The sequence below is a fragment of the Halichoerus grypus genome, chromosome 1 (assembly GCF_964656455.1).
Source record: "Halichoerus grypus chromosome 1, mHalGry1.hap1.1, whole genome shotgun sequence".
Lineage (NCBI taxonomy): Eukaryota > Metazoa > Chordata > Mammalia > Carnivora > Phocidae > Halichoerus > Halichoerus grypus.
The window spans coordinates 166,727,027-166,737,997 of record NC_135712.1 but is presented as its reverse complement, the minus strand read 5'-3'; the positions used below and the strand labels follow the sequence as shown (position 1 = coordinate 166,737,997).

General features: G+C 42.3%; 1 long non-coding RNA gene across 1 annotated transcript; it reads right to left on the bottom strand.

Moving 5' to 3' along the window:
• Positions 1-1,215: 1,215 nt before the first annotated feature.
• LOC118527784 (uncharacterized) lies at positions 1,216-10,871 on the bottom strand. Its single transcript, XR_004913266.2, has 2 exons — positions 10,814-10,871; positions 1,216-9,187 (listed from the first exon to the last, which is right to left on the bottom strand). It is a non-coding gene; the product is annotated as an uncharacterized LOC118527784 (long non-coding RNA).
• Between the last annotated feature and the right edge of the window lie 100 nt (positions 10,872-10,971).

Sequence of the window (10,971 nt, the reverse complement as noted above, 5' to 3'; positions counted from 1 at the left end):
CTGGTTTCTGATCTACTACTACTACCCCAGACTTCAGCATGAATTAAAAGCAAGATACTTAGAAGGGTTTTATTTTTTTTATTTTTTATTTTAAAGATTTTATTTATTTATTTGACAAAGACGCAGCTAGAGAGGGAACACAAGCGGGGGGAGTGGGAGAGGGAGAAGCAGGCTTCCTGCTGAGCAGGGAGCCTGATGCGGGGCTCGATCCCAAGACCCTGGGATCTTGACCTGAGCCGAAGGCAGACGCTTAACGACTGAGCCACCCAGGCGCCCCTTATAAGGGTTTTATATCCTAGACTGGAGTTTTTAACATCAGAAAACACACCCAAAAGAACTATTTTGGGTTCACCATAAAACCATCTTTCACCTTTTCTTTTTTTTTTTTTTTTTAAGATTTTTGAGAGAGAGAGCATGGCAAAAGGAGAAGAGGCAAAGCAGGGAGCCTGACATGGGGCTCAATCCCAAGACCCTGGGATCATGGCCTGAGCCGAAAGCAGATAGATGCTTAACCGACTGAACCACCCGGGCGCCCCTTTCACCTCTTAATAAACCATTTAAACCTTTAACTATTGGGCCCGTAATCGGCAGAAGTGGAAAGTAAAAGGACCATGTCTGTTTTCACCACTGTTTACCAAGTGCCTGGCAGAGTACTTGCCAAAGTGGGCATTTAATATTTGCTAAACAAATAGTATTTTTACGTGTTGGCTTAGTTTTTAAGTATACCAAATTTGTACTTGACCCATCATATGGGTCAATATATGTTCATGTTTGAGGTGAGACATACAAGGGTAACTATTGGGCAGTTGGAAATTAAATGTTAGTGAGCTAGCCATAGAAAAAGACAGACACCCTTATTCTCTGCCTAGCCTTTCCCAAGAAGTTTAGGTGAGAGGTTATGTGGGAATCTCAGGGGGATACGGTGAAGGTTTGAAAATTCTATGAGAAAAATCAAATTATTGTACCTTGGTACTTTATCATTGTTTATAAGAGGCCTACCACTGTCACCCTTATACTTTTGTCTCAAGGCTAACAAGTATGCTAATCAGTTGTGAAGCTAGTAGCTATTCAGTGATAACTTTCTTTGATAAAAGCATTTTCACTAAAAAAGAGAATGGTTATGTTAGTTTTTCTCAAGCCCAAATTCTTAATTTCCACATTAGAAATTAAAACTGAGAAAAAATTTTAAATAGTAATAAATGCTTCATGTTAACATTTTCATGGAAGTAACTTTATTTAACAGAGTAATATTCTTTTCTTTTTTGCAATTCATTTCTCGCAAATGTCTGCCTCAATAGAAGGCAGCTGGATTTTTGTTTCTCTTCTGTATTGGTTGAGATATTACTTATTTGCAATTTTTGTCATTTCATGTATTTGGTCATTTGGAAAATACTGGTTCACCAAGTTATATAAATCTCCCAAATGTTGGCCCAGTTCATTATATAATATGTGCAAATTAGCTTAATATCACCACCTAGCTCATAAAAAATGGTGGTGGTGGGGGGGGAACAGGTGGCTCAGTCAGCTAAGTATCTGTCTTCAGCTCAGGTCATGATCCCAGGGTGCTGGGATCGAGTCCTGCATGGGCTCCCTGCTCAGTGGGGAGTCTGCTTCTCCCTCTGCCCATTCCTCCCACCCCTGCTTGTGTGTATGTGTGCTCTCTTGCAAAAGTAAACAAAATCTTAAAAAAAAGTCCTTTTAAGTATTAGGAAGATGTGAAGCTCCTGAGACTGGATACAACTTCTCCCAAAATTCTAATTTTCACTTGAGAGTTTGAGTTTTGTCATTAACTGCTATCAACTGTTTTCCTTGAAAGGTACACTTTCTTTGTATTTGCAAAAATGTCTGCCAGATAGCCAACTTTGACAGTCATTTAGGTAAAAATGCTGTGAAAAGAAAATAGCTAATTCAGCCTGCAGCTCAGTTGCCTGAGTGTTTTTTCTTGAAACAACCACTGTACTTTAAACATGTAGCTGAAGTACTACATGCAAACTTTCTATTTCATCACTCATACTAAAGTTACATACTAAAGGTCCGGATTTCATAAAATGATTTTAATGTTTTTACAAGGGAGAGAATCTCCAGCAGACTTAGTGCTGAGCATGGAGCCGATGCAGGGCTCGAACCCACAACCGTAAGCCGAAACCAAGAGTCGGATGCTTAACCAACTGAGCCACCCATGTGTCCCTCACAAGGACATTCTTTTTTTTTTTTTTTTAAAGATTTTATTTATTTATTCATGAGAGACAGAGAGAGAGAGGCAGAGGGAGAAGCAGGCTCCCAAGGAGCAGGGAGCCCGATGTGGGACTCGATCCCAGGACCCTGGGATCATGACCTGAGCCGAAGGCAGACGCTTAACCATCTGAGCCACCCAGGTGCCCCACAAGGACATTCTTAAGTGGAACTGCTACTGCCCCTCCCCTTACCCTGCAAATGCATGGCCGTAAACAATGACTACACTTCGGTACCACTGCCTTGATTAATGCCAAGGTGCCAGCACTTTTACCAACTTTTGCTTTCTCACCATTAGTGAAAACATCAGTATAAAACGGGGGATTTTAAAAAGTTACTCAAAGGGTGCCTGGCTGGCTCAGTTGGTAGAGCATGTAACTCTTGATCTCAGGTTTGTGAGTTTGAGCCCCACAGTGGGTGTAGAGATTACTTTTTAAAAATAAATTTAAAAAAATAGTAAAAAGCTACTCAACACTTTTAACTGTTTCAGGGCATGTGTTTGCCAAGCTTTGACAGAAGTCTCTTTGACTAGCTGATGCAGAACAAATACATGGAAAATAAGCCCAGCCATTTTTGTAGGTTCATCCACTTCTAAGGTTTAAATATACTTCTACAGACTAGATACTAATGCAGACTTTATGTCTGTACATGTTTAATATGACAATGTATTGTTAAACAAATGACACTGCCATGATTTTTACTTCTCATCCGGCAGACAATCAGCAATGTCCACTGTGTAATACAGCTTTTTTTTTTTTTTTAAGATTTTATTTATTTATTTGAGAGAGAGAGAGAATGAGAGACAGAGAGCATGAGAGGGGGGAGGGTCAGAGGGAGAAGCAGACTCCCCGCCAAGCAGGGAGCCTGATGCGGGACTCGATCCCGGGACTCCAGGATCACGACCTGAGCCGAAGGCAGTCGCTTAACCAACTGAGCCACCCAGGCGCCCTGTGTAATACAGCTTTTTGTAAAATTTCTCAGTTACTGTGTAATTTTTTTAAAGACGTTTATTTGAGAGAGAGAGCGAGCATGAGTGGGGAGGGGCAGAGGTAGAGGGACAAGGAGAGAGAATCTCAGGCAGACTCCCCATTGAGCAGGGAGCCTGACGCAGGGCTCGATCTCAGGACCCTGAGATCATGACAAGAACCAAAATCAAGAGTCAGATGCTGAACTGACTGAGCCACCCCAGACGCCCCAACTGTGTATTGTTTCTCCAGCAATGTCATACAGTAACTTACCCTTTAAGATACTACAGTAGCTCTTTCTTATAGTTTCTTTGGAGTTGATTCTTCCTGTGAGAGAAGTCTGGTGTATATTGGTTTAACCTTTTTAGCATTTTTTTTTTTATTTTTTTATTTTTAGCATTTTTAGACATAGATGGTGGCTGTAGGTTGAACAAGTAGTCATAATTTTTTTAAAGCCAATGATCCATTCTTTTATTTTTAAATCTTTTTCATTATGAAGTTATCTCTACATCCACCATGGGGCTCAAACTTACAACCCTGACATCAAGAGTCGCATGTTCTACCGACTGAGCCAGCCAGGTGCCCCACCAATGATCCATTCTTTAGGAAAATATAAATTGGTTTATTTTAGAATAAAGTTATTAAATTCTAAAAAAAAAAGTTGTACTTATATTTAAGAATTTCTTTTTTCATATTTTAAGGAAATATTTAAAACACTGCAACAAGACAACAGAATATACTTATATTTATGTTTTAGGCATAAAGAGAGCTACAGGATTTCAAAGTAACAATTGCACAATATTGGGGGTTGCTAGGTTTATAGAAGATATAACCTAAACACTAAGTTAATTTCTAAAAACATAAATATTCATATCCTAAATGTACCACTTAAGGAAATTCTAGGTAATTCAAGAATATACTGCACCACTTGATTAATATCAGTGATGTCATCACACATGTAGCCCCTGCACACTTATGAGAATAAGATGAAAGGGTAAATAACGTAAATAACATCATCCTAGTATTACTAAGTTTTATCCCTGAAGACCTCCCTATGCTTAGGCAACAGACAGCCATAAATAAGCACTGTCCTGCCCTCAAGAAGCAACCTGAAAAAGTAGGGAAATCTCCAATTACACAATTACTAATTTAATTATGATTGTCAGAAGTACTAGGACAACATTCAAGCGAGGGATCCAATGTAGTGGAGCTAAGGGCATCAAGAAAGGTTTCCTTGAGAAGTTTGTGCTGAGACAGTTCTTCTCAGTGAATGACATTCAGTCAGTTATTGAGTCCTTTAACTTCCTTTCCATTATGAGTGCCATCACTCTATAACAAACCACATTACCTCATGTCTGGACTACTGTAAAAGAACCTTCAAATTTCTCCATCCCTGCAACCCATCTGGTATCCTGCAGTTAGATTAATTTCCTGAAAGACCATTTCCACTAAAAAAAAAAAGTTTCCATTAGAGAAAGGTAGTACCATATGCTGGTAAGGAATACTGACTAATAAGCAAGTCTAATAAGCAAGTCTGACCTGAGTTTAAATCCCTGGTCCTTAATTTGTTGGTGTGTCTACAGAAAAGTTGTTCAACTTTTTTAGTTTCCTATTCTGAAAGATGGGGTTTTATAATATTAGGACCACACTAAATACATTAGCAATGAGTTCGGCACACTATAGCATACACAATTGGCACTCAATGATTATTATTAGTTCATTTCTTCTAACCCAACTGTTTCCATTAGCCTTTGCCTATAGTACACAATAGATTTATGTTGTCATTATTTATTATAAAAGTTTGGGAAGAGATTTTTAACCAAAGATCGGTAAAAAGAGGAAAGGTTTTGAAGAGTGTTGAATGAGTTGATCAGAATCCATACACTAGTGGGGCTGGTTAGTTGGTAAAATAGCCAGGTGTATAAACGTGATCTGAAAATGTGTCACTGCTATCAGCAGAAGATCCAATCTTAAACATGCTAAAGAACAAAAAACTCTAAACCTAAAAAACAGGGTGACTAAATATCAGGACAAACTGGTAAAAATTAACTATCTTTTACTATCTGTGTGCACTGACAGTTTTAAGATTCCTATCCTAAGGGTCTCAAATTCTGATGACTATGAACTCTAGGCATAAAGCTGGAAAACAGGATTATTGAATGTGACCATGACTCGGAGATACAATCAGAGAGGCAGAAATAATTTTTTTTTTTTTTAAGATTTTATTTATTTATTTGACAGAGAGACAGCGAGAGAGGGCACACAAGCGGGGTGGGGTGGGGGGCAGTGGGAGAGGGAGAAGCAGGCTTCCTGCAGAGCAGGGAGCCCAACGCGGGGCTCAATCCCAGGATCCTGGGATCATGACCTGAGCTGAAGGCAGACACTTAACGACTGAGCCACCCAGGCACCCCAGAAATAGTCTCTTATCACCATAAAGGTATATACCATGATACCAGGAGTAATCCATCAGGTTCAACCCTGACTTGGATAAAATAAATGTTTAATTCCATGCTAACAGTTCTCTAATCAGTTTCTTACCCACTCCATCAAGAATGGGGAGTCATGAATAAGAAAAAAAAGTCTTCTGGAGAAGTAAGTTCTCCATTATAAAGTAGTATGCCACTAGATAAACACAAAATCAAGAATTCTCAACCTTCCAAGTTACTAGATTCCTAGACATATGACCTAACAAAGTGCTCTAGAATTTAAGATTGGCCTAAAATAGTCAAAGTAGTCTTACCGTTGTGATGCTGACCCCTATCATATTCTGGACTAACAGTTGCAAAGCATAATATACCAAACCTCCTCTTTGCATAAAAAATAAATGGCAGAGGGATGCCTGGGTGGCTTAGTCTGTTGAACGCCCAACTTTTGGTTTCAGCTCAGGTCATAATCTCAGGGTCGTGAGATCAAGCCCCATGTCAGGCTCTGTGCTTAGCGGGGAGTCTCCTCGAGATTCCCTCTTTCCCCCTCTCCCTTTTGGCCCCCACTCCTCGAGTGCGCACGCTCTAAAAATAAATAAATCTTAAAATATATATACATATATATATATATATATATCTTATGTATATATGGCAAACATTATGTGTTCCAAATTTTGCAAATCTAAAAAAATTTAAAAGCCTTTACAAAACATTCAACTTTTATCCTAGAACTATAAGAAACAATATGGCTCTACTTCAAAAAGAGATAAGTAGTTGGTTTATGAAAAAAATAAATAAAAATAAAGCCCAAGGAAGTGAAGCACAGGAAGAGGAATGGTTCATACAGGAAACCCAAGGAAGAGGTCAACAGTAGACAGATGCATTTAGAGACCGCGATGCATCAGTCTCCTTTATAAATAGAACGAGGAGACTTGGGTTAAGTATGACCCTAAAATTTCTCCATAAAAGGAGCCTGTGTCTTTTTTTTTTTTGACTTCGCTATTATTTCAAAACCAATTTCATGTATAAATTAATAAAACCAACATTTGTTGAGTATCCAGCTCTTTGTACAGGCACTGGGGAATCAAAAATAAGTCCCTGATGAATGCATTTAAGTGGGAAGACAAAAAAGGCAATACTGTTGTTCAAAAAATTATCTGGAGTATTTTAACATTCCTTTTATAAGAAAAACAATCTAACCTGCAAGTTTCCAAAACTATTATTATTACCACTCTTCACCTTTCAACTTGTTTTTCCATTCAGTTTTTTGAAAGGAAAAATTACAAAGTAGAGAGTACACAGAGTATTAGAGAGGTTTCTCTGAAGTTTTAGTCATTTTTTGTCAGATAAATAGGTGTACTATAGCGCAGAGGCTGTATTTGCAGTGTGGTTCCTGGGCCCCCAAACATCAGAAGCAAATAAGGAACATGATACAGAATTCCAGTGCCTCCCACCCCTCTGTCTTAAGTGGATTCAGAATCTCTGGCTGTGGAACTGGAAATCTGCATTAATTAGCAAGCCAACTATCTGTGTGCACTGACAGTTTTAAGATTCCTATCCTAAGAGTCTCATATTCTGAGAAATCCTAAGTAAAAAAAAAAAAATTTGTCTTTTAAAAATATAACTGAAATTTACAACATGCTGTATTAACAAATCAAAATATTTTGGTGTTAGGATATATCTGTTAATTTATACTTTATCAGGATGCAACTTACTTTGTGATGGTTTCCTAACAAGATATGATACTAAGGCCTGGCTCCTCTGATCAAGTTTCTCCAAAAATGAAAACTGTAGAAATGAAATTTAGGGCTGGTTTCATTAGTATCAGATATAGTCCTATTCCTAACTAAACCTCTGTCACCATTATGGTTTAATGAAATCCCGCTTTCCTGAAATTCATTATACATTCTTTTTTGAAACCCAAACTAGTCAACACTTGCTTTTTTAAACACACAGTTGTCCAAGTCAAGGTTAGCTTTAGTAATGCCTTGTTCAGTTTAGCTTTCAGCTAGGTACATCTGTAGTATAGGTAATAGGTTAAACAAGCAGGGAAAAAATTAAACTAAATGGGCCAAGTTTTGTTTCCTTACTGCTCACTATGAAGAGAAAATTATCAATGCATATTAAGTATTCAGCAACCCACAACACAAGTTTGTGGCTACAGCTACAATGTCCACAGTGGCAATTTAAATTACATCAAGTTGAAAATTCAGTTCTTTAGTCACAGTAGACACATTTCCAGTGCTCAACAGTAATATATGGTTAGTGGCTACCATACTGGTTGGCAAAAATGCAGAACATTTCCATCACTGCCGAACATCCTATTGGACAGTGCTAACCTAAAGCACTAGGAAGCATACATACAAAACTCTGAGAGACCAATAACCTATCAAACTTTATAAAGACATCCACATGTTGCTCATTCCATTTTACTTAGGATTGGCTATCAGGGAATACACTAGGAGCTTAGTGATCCAAGACTTAACAAGAACCTGTGACCTCAAGAAGCTCAGAATAGTTAAGAGAATTTAAACAAGCAATGACAATAACCTGAGAAATGCTGATTCAACCTGCTATCAGATCAGGAGAAAGCACTGGTAACCTTTCTTTAGGGGTGTCTGGCTTATAGGAAGACTAGATCACAGAAGGCAAGATCATAGAGGAGATGGTATTTGAGTCTTAACCGTCTTCAAGAGTAAGGAGCACCAGAGTAAGGGTGCCACTCCAGAAGGAACCAGCCTACAAAGAGGACAATGACACTATGATTTGGGTAAACAATCAATTCAGTATGACTGGAGAGGTAATGTTTGAAGTATAGGTAAAAAATTGTAGCAAATGAAAAAGCTGTTAAGGGGTAACTGGGTGGCTCAGTTGTTAAGCAACTGCCTTTGGCTCAGGTCATGATCCCAGGGTTCTGGGATGGAGCCCCACATCGGGCTCCCTGCTCCGTGGGAAGCCGCCTTCTCCCTCTCCCGCTCCTCCTGCTTGTGTTCCCTCTCTCACTGTCTGTCAAGTAAATAAAATCTTTAAAAAAAAAAAAAAAGCTGTTAAGAAAAGAGGTTAGCCCATTGAGGGGCCTTGTATATCACCTTCACGTTGATGGAATTCATCCTGTAAATAGGTAAGGAGCTAGTAAAGGAGTTGCATCAGTCATTTTCAGCTCTATGTGTATGTTGGGACAATTGTCTCAGCAACATGTTAGATGGATCAGAAGATGATACCAGAGGCAGAGACACCAGTTTGGAGGCTATCAGCATTATGGCAATCGAGCCCAGTTACTAACTGATGAGAACAGAAATAAAAAGATGGATTGAGAGTTATTCAAAGGAGGTAAAACACAGATGTTGCTGAACCTCATATCCGATTTTCAGTAAGGCAGTAATCAAAGTCACCTGGACTGTGAAGAGGATCAAGAGGTAGAATCCTAGCTGAGGAAAAAAAGTGTAAAACAAGGTAAACATTCAAGGCGGAATAAATGCATTACTGGGTAAGAGTGAGGCCTCACCTCAAACTGGGTAGCCTTAATTGGCAGTAGAACCGATCAGTCTGGTTTCATGACTCACCGGGCTGCAAAAAACAGGAGAGGAGAAAGCCACTGCTATGTCTGGGGATTGAAAGAGCAAGTACAACAAATGCAAAATGGGCTCAAAGTAGGAGTGCGAGTTGCTAAGATCCCTAACCCTAGGGATGCAAGGAAAGGGCCTAAAATTTTGAGATTAATTTAAAATGCTATACTTTGGTGGTGCCAGCAAGGTTCTCAAATGGGGTGAGTAAAAAACTCAGATGATCATGCCTTTAATTTCCCCTTTATCTACAGGAAAATTACTACAAAAAGGATCTTTAGTAATAACACGAAGTCTTGCTGCTTAAAATCAGCCCGAGGTGAATGCTTGGACTCCCATTTCCCTCCTCCACCCCTATTATAATTACTTTGTGACACAAACTCAAGTCTGTGGGAAGAGAGACATCTTAACACCTGCTCAATTCCCTGCAGGACAACGCCCAGACACCAGGTTAAGCCTGGGCAAGAGTCCCGCCCACAGTCGAGAAGGAACGACTCGACATGGAGGCGATGACGAGATCGCGGGGGAGGGAGGGATTCTTCTAGGCCCAGGGCGGTCCTTAGGAGACAGGAGGCAGCAGAGAACTCCCATAAAGGTATTGCGGCACTCCCCTCCCCCTACCGAGAAGGGTGCGGCCTTCTCTCCGCCTCCTCCACTGCAGATCCCTCAGGATTGCAGCTCGCGCCGATTTTTGGAGAACATGCACCTCCCTCCCGCAAACCAGCAAGACCGACCCCCGCTCTTTCCCCCACCCCCGCGAGTCCGAGAGCAGATCCGGCTTGTCTCGTCCTTCAGGCGGCGGACGCCCGGGGCGGAGCCGCGGTCGCCGCCACCCAGAAGCCTCAGCCCAGCAGCCTGCCTCCGCCTCCAGCGCGCGCTTCCTGCCACGTTGCGCAGGGGCGCGGGGCCAGACACTGCGGCGCTGGGCCTCGGGAAGGACCGTACCAACGACCGCCTCCCCCCCACCCCCGCTGACCCGCTCAGTGGTTTCGCTCATTTGGGACCCGAGCCAATGGCATGGGGCCGTTCCCCGGGCTTCAGCAACCAATCAGATGCCGAAGCCGAGCAGGCGGCGGGTAAACCGACTCCCTCCAAGGAAGGGGCGGGTGGCAGGACGCCCGTTCGGGAGGCACTTTCACTGACCCTCCACCCCCGCGGGAGGTCGACCGCGCCCGCTCCTCCAGCTCTCTCCCCACTCCATCTACCTACCCATCCCACCCAGGGAGCAATGCGAGAGTCCCCAGGCGGCTGCGCACTCCCGAGGCTGTAACTGACAGGCGCTTTACTCCAACCAAAACACGCCATTTGTGTTTTCACACACGGCGGGAGGAGAAGCGGCCAATCAGTGACAAGAGGTGAGCCGGCAGCGCTCCTCCCTCTGCAGGAGTAATGGCTCCGTCCGGATTCGAGCCTTTTCCGCTCTCCTCCCTCCCCCTCCGGTTGCCGCAGGGCGGGCCACACTCTTGCCTGCCTCTGACCACCTCTTTCCCTTCCATCTTAAACAAACGTTATACTCCCGACTTCCCGCGGGGGAAGGCGACCCCCATCTATCAGCCAGACCGTTTCAGCCACCCATCTCCCTTCAGTCCACCGGGCCCCCCCCTCTCCCACCAGAGTCCCGCTCCCCTACCTAGCCGAGGCTCTCTGAGGAGCCGGAGCCCTAGAGCACAGCCTCTTCTCTAGGCGGCCCCGGCGGCTTCCGTTGATTGGCGGCGAACTGGCCAATGGGTGCGGGGAGGTGGGCGGAGAAGCCAATGGCGCGGCGGGAGGGGGCGTGTCCCGGGTGCC